The sequence below is a fragment of the Pezoporus flaviventris genome, unplaced genomic scaffold (genome assembly GCF_033815535.1).
Source record: "Pezoporus flaviventris isolate CSIRO_AGI_PZ_B2104156 unplaced genomic scaffold, CSIRO_AGI_Pfla_v1 ptg000047l, whole genome shotgun sequence".
Classification (NCBI taxonomy): Eukaryota; Metazoa; Chordata; class Aves; order Psittaciformes; family Psittacidae; genus Pezoporus; species Pezoporus flaviventris.
In genome coordinates, this window is record NW_026892595.1 from 6723889 (window position 1) to 6741445 (window position 17557).

The 17557-nt window shown below is 46.4% G+C and overlaps 1 long non-coding RNA gene across 1 annotated transcript in view; it reads right to left on the reverse strand.

The window, feature by feature from the left end:
* Nucleotides 1-2666: 2666 nt before the first annotated feature.
* Nucleotides 2667-17557, reverse strand: part of LOC133276889 (uncharacterized) — a 129364-nt gene continuing 114473 nt past the window's right edge. Inside the window, exon 3 of the long non-coding RNA XR_009746048.1 lies at nucleotides 2667-4865. This is a non-coding gene — a long non-coding RNA (uncharacterized LOC133276889). The remainder of the gene's footprint in view (nucleotides 4866-17557) is intronic.

The following is a 17557-nucleotide window of genomic DNA, read 5'->3' on the forward strand; positions in this document are numbered from 1 at the left end:
TCTTAAAAAAAAAAAAAAAAAAGTAATAAAACCTTAAAATTCTGATTGTATTGGAATGACAAAAGCTGAGTCTCCATAGAACTTTTCTGTGCATTTCCTTTTTTTTAACATTTTCTTCAGTGGGGTTAATATGATGCCTTCTGTTTTACTGGAATGAGCAAGAGCTAGATATATTTACACACATGCATATCACTCTAGGAGCTCACAAAACTCTGTGGTTAGATATTCAGATTATGTGTACAAAAGCAGAATGACATAATCACAGCTTCTTCCTCTGTTAAATATAAATAAAACACGTTTAAAAGTTATTAGAGACAGACTGCAATACATAAGTGTAAAAAAATAATTTCCTCATGAAACCTGCTACAAAGCCCTGTGAGAACTTTAAGGGGAGAGCTGTAGGGAGGGAAAGGAATTCTGGACCTGACTATAATGGAGATGAGCTGAAGTGAAGGGAATAAAAAGGCTATAATGAGTAAATGTTCCTAAGTTTTCCAGTCCTTTGACTAGAAATACTTCCTTTAAGAAAGCAAACTCTTTACTCACAGGCTTTTAAAATCACGTGATTCTTCTTCTGGCTTTTATTTAACTCCAGGAGCATTCTTGCTACAAAACTTGCATATGTTCCTTCATTTCTTCCTTTCTTTCCTAGATGCTAAGCTGTTAATACTGTAGTAATAAAGTCCATTTGATTTTACATTGGCTCAGTAGCTTCCAAAGTCTATTTGGTGTGTTGTTCGATAAATGAGGAAATCCAGTGAAGTGTGAGTAGGTTAACTAGTGATTGATTGGATGATATCCAGTAAGTAATGAGAAAAATGTGTTAACAGTGGGGAAAATTTTTGGCTCAGAAAAGTAAATGAGACTTAAAGCAAGTAAACCCAGGTAAGCTGTTTTTTTTTTTTATTGTGACAGAAACATCTATAACTATCCTTTCTAACAAATGTTTTAAGTCTACCTGAAATAAAGGTCTGTACTAAAGCTTTATAAAAAGCAGCCAAGAAGAGCATGTGGGAACTCAGCTCTGTCTTGTGTAAAATAATTGAGCTCAACTAAGTTGCGAGTCCATAGTGCTTGTGGAGTACTTTGCATAAAGGTATTACCGGTCTTTATAAAGTACTTCCAAGCAATATGAACTACCTTAGTTCATAGTTTACTTTAATACCTTACAGCAAGTATGAAGAGATATAAATGACAGTGAAGCAACCTAATATTTTTGTGCACAGCTTCATAGTCATTATTTCTTCACATCTAAACAAAAACTGCTGCATCTTGACTTGCATCAATTTAAGTAACTTGGTTACTTGGACACTAAAGCCATACTGCTATTCTCACAGTACTTCTAACCAGAGAGAAGTTATCACTCTGTCCATAAGTGTTCTGGCATTAGTTCTAGATACCCCATGTGGGTAATACACAGAAGGTACTTCACTGTTTTTTAATATTTTGTTTTCAAATCAAGTAACCATAGTATGCACCTGGGTACCATCATCCACTTCCACACAGCTACAAGGCTGTATATGAAAGTTTTATTTATCATTCCCATTTGAAATAGTGCTAGTATGTGCTGCTAAGTACCAGAGAGTGGCCATCAGAGCTCACATTAGAGTCTGAGAGGATGGGAAAGCTCCAGTCCAGTTACAACTCAGTGCAGAGATTAAAGCAACTACAGTGGAAACAGGGATGAGAAACAGAAGCTTCAAAGTTGTTACCCATAATCAATATGTGTGGTTCACACATAGAATCATAGAGTCATAGAATGGTTAAGACTGGAAAGGACCTTAAGACCATCCAGTTCCAACCCCCCTGCACGGACAGGGAAGCCTCACACTAGACCATGTTACCCAAGGCTCTGTCCAACCTGGCCTTGAACACTGCCAGGGATGGAGCATTTACCACTTCTTTGGGCAATCTGTTCCAGTGTCTCACCACCCTCACAGTAAAGAACTTCTTCTGTATCTAACTGGAACTTCCCCAGTTTTAGTTTAAACCCATTCTCTCTTGTCCTATTGCAATTGTCCTTGATGAAGAGTCCCTCTCCAGCATCTTTGTAGGCCCCCTTCAGATACTGGCAGGCTGCTATGAAGTCTCCACATAGCCTTCCCTTCTCCAAGCTGAACAGCCCCAGTTTTCTCAGCCTGACTTTCTATGGGAGGTGCTCGTGTCCCCTGATCATCCTTGTGACCCTCCTCTGGACTTGTTCCTCCTTCTTATGTTGAGGACACCAGAACAGCTATAAAAAAGACTTCATACCAGATACTACTCTACTGTCTAGAACCAGTCCTTGACAATTTGAAACCACATGTAAAACTGGATAATGTCTAATAAAGCTATCAGGCAATAAAATAGTCTAAAACCTGTATAATGCCTTACTTATCATTTAAAAAGAAGCATGGGGTTAAATGCAAAGGTTACTGAGATATGCTTCCACAAAAATCTAATTAGATCTTAGATTAAATCTGGTTAGAGTCTTGAGATCGTTTTGTACATTTGTAAATGCCTACACACATGGAAGAATTTTTAGCTTATTTTTCCCAGGGCTATTGATTTAAAGAATATGTAGCAAAATGACCAGAAATATAGTGTGCTGTAAATTTCCAGGGCTATGTTTCAATCTGACCAAGACTTACTCGAAGACTTCTTGAAACAAAATAAAACACAAAAACTGGTGTTGCAAAATGCCTTTTGTTTTGATTTTTGTCTTAATGTTTTGGAAACTGCTGTTCCTGGACCCTTCCTTAGATTGCCAGCACTGTTCCTCAGCTCTTTGATTTGAGTTGAACAAAAAGCTTTATAAGGCTTATTTTGGTGTTTGTTTTTTCTTTCCATTAAAGCTAGTAGTTACAAAGAAAATTTTGTCTCTTAGAAAAAAATAATTTTTGTTTGAGTTTTGGTGCAGCTCTGAAAATAACAGCACTTAAAGGAGTTATAAGACTTGGCCTTTTAAACAATGAACTTGGAGGAAATCTACAATATGTAAAATAATAGAAGTTCCAAACTAAATTAAAATTCAGTTCTTTCTGAGCTGCTCTCATAGCAAGATTCAGGTTGAAGTGGGATGTAACTGCTAAGGCCCAATTCAGACAAAGACCTAAGTTAAAGTAGCTTCAGGGCTGCTCTAGCTGTCTGATGAAGGTTGCTATTATGTTGTTGTGCCATCTACGGATCATGGGAATGCAATACCCAGGAGCATGCTCCAACAAATTCAGGACCTGGAAAACCACGGTTCTGTTTTGTATGAGCCCCAGCTACTTTTACTTAGGATTACTCTAGACAGCAGTCACGTCTACTTTTCTTCCTCCTACTCTTGCTTTACACAAAGAAGGAGATGGGCCCAGGACTGGCCCAAAAATGTCTTTACAATTTAGGCCATTAGTCATTAGTTACTGTTTGAAAGCTGCAATCTCTGTACAGAAGAACAAATGGGAATCATTCAGAGTTATACTGAAATAGGACACTATTTATTTCTCCCTTCATAATTTAAGTTCTGAACAGAACATTATCCTATGCTTTAGGTCTGTTGATCTGCCAAATACAGGTTTAAAATTCTAGTAGGCTGTGAGTCTTTTCAACAGAAGAAAAAGACAAAAAGGTAGAGGCATAGTATTGCAAATGGTAAGAAACAGGAAACTCTTGTGAGCAAAGAATAGAAGACACACCGTGCCTGTGGAATGTGGACAAAAAGCAGTGAAGGTCATGACAGGAAAAGTAAAATAAAGAGTCATGCAGAAGACTAAAATAATGTCAAAACTTCATCCAAGAGCATGCAGGACACACAGAAGCCCTGATAAGGGCTAAGAACACAAAGAGAACCTGGCTCAACAGAAGGATGTTAGGCACTGTTGGAGAAATAAGGGACATCTACATCATCTGATGGATAGCAAATGGAGGAGTAAGTACCAAAGAGCATGGGTACATTTGGTACAGGAAAAGATCTGGAAGATTCCTGACATAAATAAATATAGAACTCAGCTGAGTGAGGACTGGAGAGATAAAATCAGTCCTCTAAATGCAGACTGAGCACACTGAGGCAGGCTATCTTAAAGTAACTTTGCCAGGCGGGGGTCAAGAATGGAGAGAATCACAGTGAAGGTAATCCAGGATTAAAAACCAGTGGATGAACTGGTCCAAAGAGCAAGATAAAAATGTGGTTTGTGGCAAGACCAAGAGTCAGGAAGGAAAGGAGTCCCTAGTGTAAAGAACAGCAGTGATGCATGTCATAAAATCATGGAATAGTCCTAGTTGGATGGGACATCAGAAGGTCATCTGGTCCAGCCTCTCATGGAAAAGGGAACCTAGATGAGATTATCTAGCACCCTGTCCAGTCACATCTTGAAAGCCTCCAGAGATGGGGATTCTACCCCGGAATTGTTCCAGGTTCTCACTGAAAAAAAAAAAAATCCCTTCTTATATCAAGATGAAGCCTCTCCTGGTGCAACTTGTACCCCTTTCCCCTTGTCTTCTCCACTTGTGAAGTGAGAGCTTCTGTCTCCTTTGTAGCTGTCCTTTAAATACTGGAATACAGTGATGAGGTTCCCCTTCTCCAGGTAGAAAATACTGAACTCCTCTTTCCTCGCAGGACAGGTTTTCCAACCCTTTGACCATCTTCATGGCTCTCCTTGGGACTCTCTGCAGTCCGTATATGTGTTTCTTGACTCATGGCCACCGGTCTGTATATGTGTTTCTTGAATGGTGGCCACCAGAGGAGGACACAGTACTCCTGGTGCAGCCTGACAAGTACTGAGTAGAGTGGGATGGTGACACCTCTGCCTCTGCCAGTAATGTCCCTGCAGATGCAGCCCAGGATCCAATTTGCCTTTCTTGCTGCAGTGGTGTACTGCTGACTTAGGTCAGGGTAGACAGACCTGTCATGGAGCAGAAAAAATGAATTGGAAGTATATCATAGCCTAGAAGTACACTGAACAGTGAAGGACCCCTATTGCCTAATGCTAACTTGGGGAAAATGTTAAATCACTGGCCAGTTCCTTGTTGATGGGACACGCTGGGCCCTCAATCACTAGAGAGACAGACTGCAGGTAGGCTCTTGCAGGTTTGCCTGGCCAAAGCAGAAGTAGTCTGACCTTCTGACCAGAAGTAGCATGACCTTCTCATGGTAAATATTTCAATGTATGCTCACGTCTCATCTATAAAAGATGTATTTGCAGTGAGGACCTACTTACATTTTATGTTTCAATATTTTTAGTTCAAGAGCTGAATGACAAAAGTAGGAATGTTTTCAGTACAAGGACCTTCAGTTCTTAATGAACATGTACTAGAATAGACATCTTGGCTGACAGGCAATATCTTCTCATTTGCTCCCCTTAAAAAATCTAATCATAAAGCAGCAAATACAGCTGCAAATAACTTTTAAACTATAAATGATTAGACTAATACAAAATTTTTCAAACTGAACTACTAGCTCTTCCAGGTTTCAGTGGTACTCAATTGCAACTAATTAGCCTCTGTTTTCAGAAAATATGTATTCTTAAAAAAAATACACATTTTTATTCTCAAAAATGTATTGATTGTAAACTGATTGTAAATAGATTGTAAATAATTTTAGGAAAGGTTGCATCAAGAGAAATGTTAGTGGCAATTTGTAAGGTAAAAGCTAAAATTCTATCATCACAAAAGAAATTCCATGCTAGTTTTAAAAATTAAGAGGAATCTGAGATGAAATAAGCCAGTATGAAAATAAACAATATATTCATAAACTGTTAAGTTCCCTTTTCTTGTATCTCTGGAGTGATAAGATGCGTATGTTAACCTGGCCTATACGGGCAAGGCAAAACTAAAGCCTTTTTTCTGCCTTATACCAGACTGTGAAGCACGTGATAAGGTTTAATGATCAATGTTAGAAGTGTAGCTCATCACTTGCAGATGTACAATTCACAAATCGCTGTGGAACATTTGCACTAAGATTCTTGTGTAACAGCCTTAGCCTTGGATGCTGTGCATATTGTCCCTCATGGCTCAGACCAAAGTGGCTCTGGCAATGCTTCTTGAAAATTTACTGCATAAGTAAAGGTGCTGTTATCCAGCTGGCAATATGTGTACTGAATCTAGCTTGTAAGATGTTTCCTTTTGATCTGATATTTTTTATTTGTGGAAACAACAGATCATTTTGTTTTCACAGAAGAGAAAGACTCTTCTTGTTCCCTCCTAAGAGATGCTGCAACCATTAGGTCCTTACGAGTGTAAACAGCAGGGCAAAGAGCACATTTCTTATTGTACATGAGCAGTGTGGGAATGAATGTTACTATTGATTCTGCACCACAGCGAGGGCAAAACTGGAACCAGTGTAATATAAGATGCACAAAACGTTACATGAAAAGGCTGCACCCCTGTCACATGGTATGTCTACTAATGTAGACTTTTTCTTGGTGATTGTTTATATTTATAATCAACAAGCTAATTAAGTTTGGTCAGCTTAGTCTTCAGAGCTTTTTCTAACATTAAGAAAAAGCAATCACATTGTTTCAACTTAAAAATAGGGAAACTGCCAATAAATATATACTGTAAGTCAGAATCCCTAGAAAATTGAGGAGGATGTGAAAAAGCAAAGAAGATTTCATCAGCAAAATTAGGGAAACAAGAAGGAATTTAAGAAAAATTAGGCAAAAAGTAGGTCATAAGTATTGTATTTCTCCTTGAGTGGGTTGAAATATTACAGCTGATAATAATAATGCAGAAGAGCAGATGTGTCAAATATGCAATTTCGTATTTGAGAATATGATGGATTATGTAATAATACCAGAGGATGTATATGAGCTACTTTGTTTTCCAACAGCAATCAATAATGGTATGAAAAAGCAGCCACTGTATTATGATATCTTAATTAATGCCTTATCATGTGCATCCTGGAATTTCAGATAAGCTGACCAATTAATACATTGAGCTTGCTGATCAGAGTTTCTGCTGCCTGACTCTAATTACTCAGTGAAAGGCACCCAAATAAAAATAGTGTTATCTATAAAAAAGCTAAACTTAGTAAGAAACAAGGAGAAGAAACAAAAGCTTTTATGCCTGCAGTTCATAGTCTTGCTGAATCTGGAATTGTAAAGGACTTTGGTTCAGTCACCTCAGACCTACATATCCTCAAAGCTGTATGCAACTGTAGGCTTTTCTTAAATTCCCCTTGGTATACTTTTCCTATGCTCATCAAGCTTTTGATGACTAAACTGGCTTCCATTCAGTATGTCACCAGCATCAGATCGTTTCAAAAAAGAAAAGTGAATTGTGACAGCATTGCCTTTGCCGTACAGATGGTGCATTTGTTTGCAGCAACAGTAAACGTGAACACCATGAGTGACTCTGAAGAGTTCTGAGATGTTTTCAACAGTGGCCCTTTATTCAGAATGACAAATGTGAGCTCAAAAAAGAACAGATTAAAATCTGATGAACACATAAACCAGTCAACAGGCAAGTCAGTGGAACACAGATGGGCTACAGCCATCATTCACCTTATCTGAATCCATGGCATTTCTGCTGAAATTTCCTACATATAATTAATCATATGGGAAAATGGTCTCCAATAGTAGCTTGTCTAATAAAATCTGTAAGGGAGCCCCTTAACTGTCAGAAGACGAAAATCAGAGAAAACAGCAGAATGTATTTAGTGAAGCAGAATCATCAATTGCATGTTGCCTTGTTTTGGCACATGAAACTGCAAATAATTCAACAGCAGTGGCAACAGTTGTATCTTACAGTCTGGGAACAGAGATCGCACAAGAACAGCTGTAGACATAGGAGAGGAATGCAAGCAAGTGAAAAAGGTGCTTTAACAGTTACTTCTGCTTACAAACATCCCAGTGAATATTTCGCCAGCATCAATTTTAATACAAGGATGAGGATCCAGGTCTTGAATTCAAAAGCACCTAATAGCATAACACCTGAAATTCCAAGACCTGGACCAAAGCTGATGTGATTCTGTTTCAAGTATCAGCAGGTAATAGGAAAGTATGCAGAACGATCCCAATCAAGAATCAAGCAATTGCCAAAATTAAAAGAAAGGTTCACAGTGAGCTTGCTTTTTTTTTTTTTCAGATTTTTTTCCTGCCTTTGCTCTGAACTCATAGCCAGTATTTCCCAACCAGTTTCAACCAATTAAGTATAGACAACTGAAAGACCAGATTTGTTAAAAGAAATCTGTGTCAACATGGCATGGCTACAGTATATACTACCATGTAGGATTTTTCATAGAATCATAGAACAGTTAGTGTTGGAAAAGACCTTAAGATCATCCAGTTCTGGCTGGATTCTTTCTTGCACTGCTCTCGCACCACCACGGCACCGCTCCTGCCCTGGCTTTCCTTTCTCAGGCTGCAAGGGAGGGTTTTTCCAGCTAAACTGAAGGGTCTAAGCTAAACCAGACTACAATTAACTAAGCTAAACTAAATCAAATCACTTGATTTAGAAATAAATCAAATACTCTTTCTACCCGTAACCGTTCTGAGTTGTGTCTTTGAAAGTGGTTTTGGTGCTGAAATTCCCTTGGCATTTCAGGTAAATAAGGATCTCCTCATTGTACAACTTGTGAGTGCAGGGAGGGGGAGGCGATAAAATGCAGTGGAATAGAACAGAAGAGTGGAATGGAACTGAACAGAATGCAACAGAAAGCTCTACTATGTTATGCATATAGAATCATAGAATAGTTAGGGTTGGAAAGGACCTTAAGATCATCTAGTTCCAACCCCCCTGCATGGGCAGGGACACCTCACACTTAACCATGTCACCCAAGGCTCCTTCCAACCTGGTCTTGAACACTGCCAGGGATGGAGCATTCACAACTTCCTTGGGCAACCCATTCCAGTGCCTCACCACCCTTACAGTAAAGAACTTCCTCCTTACATCCAATCTAAACTTGCCCTGTTGAAGTTTTAACCCGTTACCCCATGTCCTGTCACTACAGTCCCTAATGAAGAGTCCCTCCCCAGCATCCTTAGAGGCCCCTTCAGATACTGGAAGGCTGCTATGAGGTCTCCATGCAGCCTTCTCTTTTCCAGGTTGAACAGACCCAACTTCCTCAGCCTGTCTTCAGACGGGAAGTGCTCCAGTCCCCTGATGGTCCTTGTGGCCCTTCTCTATACTTGTTCCAACAGTTCCATGTCCTTTGTATGTTGAGGACGCCAAACTGCACACAATACTCCAAGTGAGGTCTCACGAGAGCACAGGAGAGGGGCAGGATCACCTCCTTCAACCTGCTGGTCACGCTCCTTTTGACGCAGCCCAGGATGCGGTTGCCTTTCTGGGCTGCGAGCGCACACTGAAGCTGGCTCATGTTCAGTTTCTCATCGACCAACACCGCCAAGTCCTTCTCCGCAGGGCTGATCTGAATCTCTTCTCTGCCAAACCTGTAGCTGTGCCTGGGATTGCTCCCACCCAGGTGTAGGACCTTGCACTTGTCATGGGTAAACTTCATAAGGTTGGCATCAGCCCACCTCACAAGTGTGTCAAGGCCCCTCTGGATGGCATTCCTTCCCTCCAGGGTATCAACTGAACCACACAGCTTGGTGTCATCGGCAAACTTGCTGAGGGTGCACTCAATCCCACTGTCCATGTCAGTGACGAAGATGTTGAACCAGACCGGTCCCAACACCGATCCCTGAGGGACACCACTCGTTACTGGTCTCCAGCTGGACACTGAGCCACTGACCACAACTCTTCGCGTGAGGCCATCCAGCCAGTTCTTCATCCACCGAGTGGTCCATCCGTCAAACTGATGTCTCTCCAATTTAGAGACAAGGATGTCATGCGGGACAGTGTCGAATGCTTTGCACAAGTCCAGGTAGATGACATCAGCTGCTCTACCCCTGTCCATCAGTTCCCTAGCCCCATCTTAGAAGGCCACCAGATTGGTCAGGCAGGATTTCCCCTTAGTGAAGCCATGCTGGCTGTCACCAAGCACCTTGTTGTTTTTCATGTGCCTTAGCAGGCCATCCAGGAGAACCTGCTCCAAGATTTTGCCAGCCACAGAGGTGAGACTGACTGCTCTGTAGTTCCCTGGGTCATCCATTTTCTCCTTCTTGAAAATGGGGGTTATATTTTCCCTTTTTCCAGTCATTGGGAACTTCACCTGACTGCCATGATTTCTCAAAGATGACGGACGGTGGCTTAGCAACTTCATTCGCCAGCTCCTTCAGGACCCGCGGATGGATTTCATCTGGACCCATGGACTTGTGCACGTTCAGGTTCTTAAGATGGTCTCGAAGCAGATCCTCTCCTAGCTCCATGTTCTTCTTACACGATACTTCCCCGAGGGTTTTAATACTATCCTACAGACCTGAGTCACTTACTTGTGTTTCATGAGTGTTGCAGGGAAAACCTGCTCGGCCCAGACGGTTTAAACCGAACTGGGATCAAAACACTTTGTTGAGCTTTCGAGAACGTGGAATTAGGCAGCAGTCAGTGAGGTGTTGCTTTCAAATAGTAGTACAAGAGGTAAACCGCCAGACGAGACACATGAATGTTAACAAACACAACCAAATATCAAAACACCCTCTGCTACAAACGTTACCCTGCGTAACAAACGCAGAAGAGATTTCTTGAATTCTCCTTTCCAAGAAGACCTCACCATAGGCAGTGTAGTAGCAAATGCCAGTTGGTGTATGGATAAGGAATGGTGAGGAAATGCTGCATGCTCTCTACTTCTCTGCCAAGTTCATACAGATGGAACCTAAACCCCTTTCCTTTCACCTTTGGGATCGCCACACTCCAATGACTGTACGTGGTATAAAAGCCTTTATGGATACAGTATGAACATACAGATTTATTTAGAGGGACACCCCGCGGCGATGCCCAGTGTGTGGCCACCATGGGCAGGGACATCCCCTGGGCCTCCTGGGCACAGGCGCTGCCTCAGGGCCAGCAGCCCAAAGGTCTTTCCCCAAGGGATGCTGGGTGAAGGGGCAGCAGCAGCAGGGCTGCGGTGGGCAGGGCTGCAGGGGCCCCGTCACCCCCGTGTCATAGTGCCGGCACCCGGCCACGCAGCATCACAATGCTCCGGGGCAGTATGAGTCCAGCGCCCTCCCCTGCCCCACTGCCAGAGTGCCCGGCGCTGCCACCAGGACAGAGCTGGCAGGCGGAGGGCATCCGAGAGGCAGTCCTTGGGGCACTGGGGGAATTCCTGGCAGGGGAAAGGGGGTTGATGGGGGCAACCCTTGAAGCTGCACGAAGCTGCAGGAGGTTCTGTGCTGCGGTTCCAGCTCCTGGAGGGGCCACGCTCAAAGCTCATCAGATCTATGGATGGATGGATGGATGGAAATCCTGCCTCAGTCCCTGAGGAGCTTGCCGTCCTCATCTCCTGGGCACCAGGGCATTAGGTGAGGGGGGGACTAAGGGAGGGAACACTTGAAGCTGTGAAGCTGCAGGAGGTTCTGTGCTGCGGTTCCAGCTCCTGGAGGGGCCACGCTCAAAGCTCATCGGATCTATGGATGGAGGGATGGATGGATGGAAATCCTGCCTCAGTCACTGGGGAGCTCGCCGTCCTCATCTCCTGGCCACCAGGGCATTAGGTGAGGGGGGGGACTAAGGGAGGGAACACTTGAAGCTGAGAAGCTGCAGGAGGTTCTGTGCTGCGGTTCCAGCTCCTGGAGGGGCCACACTCAAAGCTCATCGGATCTATGGATGGATGGAAATCCTGTTTCAGACATTGGGGAGCTCGCCGTCCTCATCTGCTGGGCACCACGGTATTAGGTGAGGGGGGGGACTGAGGTAGGGAACACTTGAAGCTGCGAAGCTGCAGGAGGTTCTGTGCTGTGGTTCCAGCTTCTGGAGGGGCCACGCTCAAAGCATCATCGAGGGATCCTGCTTTGGTTGTCAGGGAGCTCGCCGTCCTCACCTCCTGGGGAGAGAGTGGCAGTAGCCAGAAGAAAAAGGATGCACAGGCGGCTCAGTGCCCTCCCCCAGTGCTCTGGAGCTCCCACTGCCAAGCACAGGAAGGATTCGTGCTCCGAGGATTCATCAGGCCAATGGCATTTTGCTGTTGTTGGAAGCCCCTGAGATGGCTTCAGGTGGAAGCAGAAAAAGCAGTGCCAGTGTCCCCTTGTCCCCTTAGAGGCGTAACCAGCGTGTGGAGCGGGAGCAGGTCTTGCTCACATGCTCAGGGAGTAGCCGACCGCCAGCACTGGGGTCAGGAAGGAATTTTCCCCCGGGGCAGATTGGCACCGGTCCCCGGGGGTTTTTTGCCTTCCTCTGAGCACTGAGCATGACCCCTTGTCAGGGCTCCTGGGTCCATTCTGGCTGTGTTATCGCCTGGTGCTCATGCTCCACGAAGGCGGCCCCTCGTGTCCTGCAGATGGGGGGGGAAGGCTTTTTTCCCCCCAGGCTGGACTAGCAAGCGTCCCTGGGGTTTTTTGCCTTCCTCTGCAGCCGAGCACAGCCCCTTCACGGGGCTCTTTTGGGTCATGGTGTCCCAAAGGCAGCTGCTCGTGCTCCACGCAGGTGGCCCTCGTGCCCCGCATCCGGGGGGAGGCAGCCTTCTGGACTCCCAGGGTGGCCCCAGCGTGGCCCCGGGACTTGCTGCTGTCCTCTGGAGTACTGAGCACCAGCCCTCGTCAGCTCTTCCCTGGCCCTTTCTGGCTGGGTTCTTTCTTGCACTGCTCTCGCACCACCACGGCACCGCTCCTGCCCTGGCTTTCCTTTCTCAGGCTGCAAGGGAGGGTTTTTCCAGCTAAACTGAAGGGTCTAAGCTAAACCAGACTACAATTAACTAAGCTAAACTAAATCAAATCACTTGATTTAGAAATAAATCAAATACTCTTTCTACCCGTAACCGTTCTGAGTTGTGTCTTTGAAAGTGGTTTTGGTGCTGAAATTCCCTTGGCATTTCAGGTAAATAAGGATCTCCTCATTGTACAACTTGTGAGTGCAGGGAGGGGGAGGCGATAAAATGCAGTGGAATAGAACAGAAGAGTGGAATGGAACTGAACAGAATGCAACAGAAAGCTCTACTATGTTATGCATATAGAATCATAGAATAGTTAGGGTTGGAAAGGACCTTAAGATCATCTAGTTCCAACCCCCCTGCATGGGCAGGGACACCTCACACTTAACCATGTCACCCAAGGCTCCTTCCAACCTGGTCTTGAACACTGCCAGGGATGGAGCATTCACAACTTCCTTGGGCAACCCATTCCAGTGCCTCACCACCCTTACAGTAAAGAACTTCCTCCTTACATCCAATCTAAACTTGCCCTGTTGAAGTTTTAACCCGTTACCCCATGTCCTGTCACTACAGTCCCTAATGAAGAGTCCCTCCCCAGCATCCTTAGAGGCCCCTTCAGATACTGGAAGGCTGCTATGAGGTCTCCATGCAGCCTTCTCTTTTCCAGGTTGAACAGACCCAACTTCCTCAGCCTGTCTTCAGACGGGAAGTGCTCCAGTCCCCTGATGGTCCTTGTGGCCCTTCTCTATACTTGTTCCAACAGTTCCATGTCCTTTGTATGTTGAGGACGCCAAACTGCACACAATACTCCAAGTGAGGTCTCACGAGAGCACAGGAGAGGGGCAGGATCACCTCCTTCAACCTGCTGGTCACGCTCCTTTTGACGCAGCCCAGGATGCGGTTGCCTTTCTGGGCTGCGAGCGCACACTGAAGCTGGCTCATGTTCAGTTTCTCATCGACCAACACCGCCAAGTCCTTCTCCGCAGGGCTGATCTGAATCTCTTCTCTGCCAAAACTGTAGCTGTGCCTGGGATTGCTCCCACCCAGGTGTAGGACCTTGCACTTGTCATGGGTAAACTTCATAAGGTTGGCATCAGCCCACCTCACAAGTGTGTCAAGGCCCCTCTGGATGGCATTCCTTCCCTCCAGGGTATCAACTGAACCACACAGCTTGGTGTCATCGGCAAACTTGCTGAGGGTGCACTCAATCCCACTGTCCATGTCAGTGACGAAGATGTTGAACCAGACCGGTCCCAACACCGATCCCTGAGGGACACCACTCGTTACTGGTCTCCAGCTGGACACTGAGCCACTGACCACAACTCTTCGCGTGAGGCCATCCAGCCAGTTCTTCATCCACCGAGTGGTCCATCCGTCAAACTGATGTCTCTCCAATTTAGAGACAAGGATGTCATGCGGGACAGTGTCGAATGCTTTGCACAAGTCCAGGTAGATGACATCAGCTGCTCTACCCCTGTCCATCAGTTCCCTAGCCCCATCTTAGAAGGCCACCAGATTGGTCAGGCAGGATTTCCCCTTAGTGAAGCCATGCTGGCTGTCACCAAGCACCTTGTTGTTTTTCATGTGCCTTAGCAGGCCATCCAGGAGAACCTGCTCCAAGATTTTGCCAGCCACAGAGGTGAGACTGACTGCTCTGTAGTTCCCTGGGTCATCCATTTTCTCCTTCTTGAAAATGGGGGTTATATTTTCCCTTTTTCCAGTCATTGGGAACTTCACCTGACTGCCATGATTTCTCAAAGATGACGGACGGTGGCTTAGCAACTTCATTCGCCAGCTCCTTCAGGACCCGCGGATGGATTTCATCTGGACCCATGGACTTGTGCACGTTCAGGTTCTTAAGATGGTCTCGAACCAGATCCTCTCCTAGCTCCATGTTCTTCTTACACGATACTTCCCCGAGGGTTTTAATACTATCCTACAGACCTGAGTCACTTACTTGTGTTTCATGAGTGTTGCAGGGAAAACCTGCTCGGCCCAGACGGTTTAAACCGAACTGGGATCAAAACACTTTGTTGAGCTTTCGAGAACGTGGAATTAGGCAGCAGTCAGTGAGGTGTTGCTTTCAAATAGTAGTACAAGAGGTAAACCGCCAGACGAGACGCATGAATGTTAACAAACACAACCAAATATCAAAACACCCTCTGCTACAAACGTTACCCTGCGTAACAAACGCAGAAGAGATTTCTTGAATTCTCCTTTCCAAGAAGACCTCACCATAGGCAGTGTAGTAGCAAATGCCAGTTGGTGTATGGATAAGGAATGGTGAGGAAATGCTGCATGCTCTCTACTTCTCTGCCAAGTTCATACAGATGGAACCTAAACCCCTTTCCTTTCTCCTTTGGGATCGCCACACTCCAATGACTGTACGTGGTATAAAAGCCTTTATGGATACAGTATGAACATACAGATTTATTTAGAGGGACACCCCGCGGCGATGCCCAGTGTGTGGCCACCATGGGCACGGACATCCCCTGGGCCTCCTGGGCACAGGCGCTGCCTCAGGGCCAGCAGCCCAAAGGTCTTTCCCCAAGGGATGCTGGGTGAAGGGGCAGCAGCAGCAGGGCTGCGGTGGGCAGGGCTGCAGGGGCCCCGTCACCCCCGTGTCATAGTGCCGGCACCCGGCCACGCAGCATCACAATGCTCCGGGGCAGTATGAGTCCAGCGCCCTCCCCTGCCCCACTGCCAGAGTGCCCGGCGCTGCCACCAGGACAGAGCTGGCAGGCGGAGGGCATCCGAGAGGCAGTCCTTGGGGCACTGGGGGAATTCCTGGCAGGGGAAAGGGGGTTGATGGGGGCAACCCTTGAAGCTGCACGAAGCTGCAGGAGGTTCTGTGCTGCGGTTCCAGCTCCTGGAGGGGCCACGCTCAAAGCTCATCAGATCTATGGATGGATGGATGGATGGAAATCCTGCCTCAGTCACTGAGGAGCTTGCCGTCCTCATCTCCTGGGCACCAGGGCATTAGGTGAGGGGGGGACTAAGGGAGGGAACACTTGAAGCTGTGAAGCTGCAGGAGGTTCTGTGCTGCGGTTCCAGCTCCTGGAGGGGCCACGCTCAAAGCTCATCGGATCTATGGATGGAGGGATGGATGGATGGAAATCCTGCCTCAGTCACTGGGGAGCTCGCCGTCCTCATCTCCTGGCCACCAGGGCATTAGGTGAGGGGGGGGACTAAGGGAGGGAACACTTGAAGCTGAGAAGCTGCAGGAGGTTCTGTGCTGCGGTTCCAGCTCCTGGAGGGGCCACACTCAAAGCTCATCGGATCTATGGATGGATGGAAATCCTGTTTCAGACATTGGGGAGCTCGCCGTACTCATCTGCTGGGCACCACGGTATTAGGTGAGGGGGGGGACTGAGGTAGGGAACACTTGAAGCTGCGAAGCTGCAGGAGGTTCTGTGCTGCGGTTCCAGCTTCTGGAGGGGCCACGCTCAAAGCATCATCGAGGGATCCTGCTTTGGTTGTCAGGGAGCTCGCCGTCCTCACCTCCTGGGGAGAGAGTGGCAGCCGCCAGAAGAAAAAGGATGCACAGGCGGCTCAGTGCCCTCCCCCAGTGCTCTGGAGCTCCCACTGCCAAGCACAGGAAGGATTCGTGCTCCGAGGATTCATCAGGCCAATGGCATTTTGCTGTTGTTGGAAGCCCCTGAGATGGCTTCAGGTGGAAGCAGAAAAAGCAGTGCCAGTGTCCCCTTGTCCCCTTAGAGGCGTAACCAGCGTGTGGAGCGGGAGCAGGTCTTGCTCACATGCTCAGAGAGTAGCCGACCGCCAGCACTGGGGTCAGGAAGGAATTTTCCCCCAGGGCAGATTGGCACCGGTCCCCAGGGGTTTTTTGCCTTCCTCTGAGCACTGAGCATGACCCCTTGTCAGGGCTCCTGGGTCCATTCTGGCTGTGTTATCGCCTGGTGCTCATGCTCCACGAAGGCGGCCCCTCGTGTCCTGCAGATGGGGGGGGAAGGCTTTTTTCCCCCCAGGCTGGACTAGCAAGCGTCCCTGGGGTTTTTTGCCTTCCTCTGCAGCCGAGCACAGCCCCTTCACGGGGCTCTTTTGGGTCATGGTGTCCCAAAGGCAGCTGCTCGTGCTCCACGCAGGTGGCCCTCGTGCCCCGCATCCGGGGGGAGGCAGCCTTCTGGACTCCCAGGGTGGCCCCAGCGTGGCCCCGGGACTTGCTGCTGTCCTCTGGAGTACTGAGCACCAGCCCTCGTCAGCTCTTCCCTGGCCCTTTCTGGCTGGGTTCTTTCTTGCACTGCTCTCGCACCACCACGGCACCGCTCCTGCCCTGGCTTTTCTTTCTCAGGCTGCAAGGGAGGGTTTTTCCAGCTAAACTGAAGGGTCTAAGCTAAACCAGACTACAATTAACTAAGCTAAACTAAATCAAATCACTTGATTTAGAAATAAATCAAATACTCTTTCTACCCGTAACCGTTCTGAGTTGTGTCTTTGAAAGTGGTTTTGGTGCTGAAATTCCCTTGGCATTTCAGGTAAATAAGGATCTCCTCATTGTACAACTTGTGAGTGCAGGGAGGGGGAGGCGATAAAATGCAGTGGAATAGAACAGAAGAGTGGAATGGAACTGAACAGAATGCAACAGAAAGCTCTACTATGTTATGCATATAGAATCATAGAATAGTTAGGGTTGGAAAGGACCTTAAGATCATCTAGTTCCAACCCCCCTGCATGGGCAGGGACACCTCACACTTAACCATGTCACCCAAGGCTCCTTCCAACCTGGTCTTGAACACTGCCAGGGATGGAGCATTCACAACTTCCTTGGGCAACCCATTCCAGTGCCTCACCACCCTTACAGTAAAGAACTTCCTCCTTACATCCAATCTAAACTTGCCCTGTTGAAGTTTTAACCCGTTACCCCATGTCCTGTCA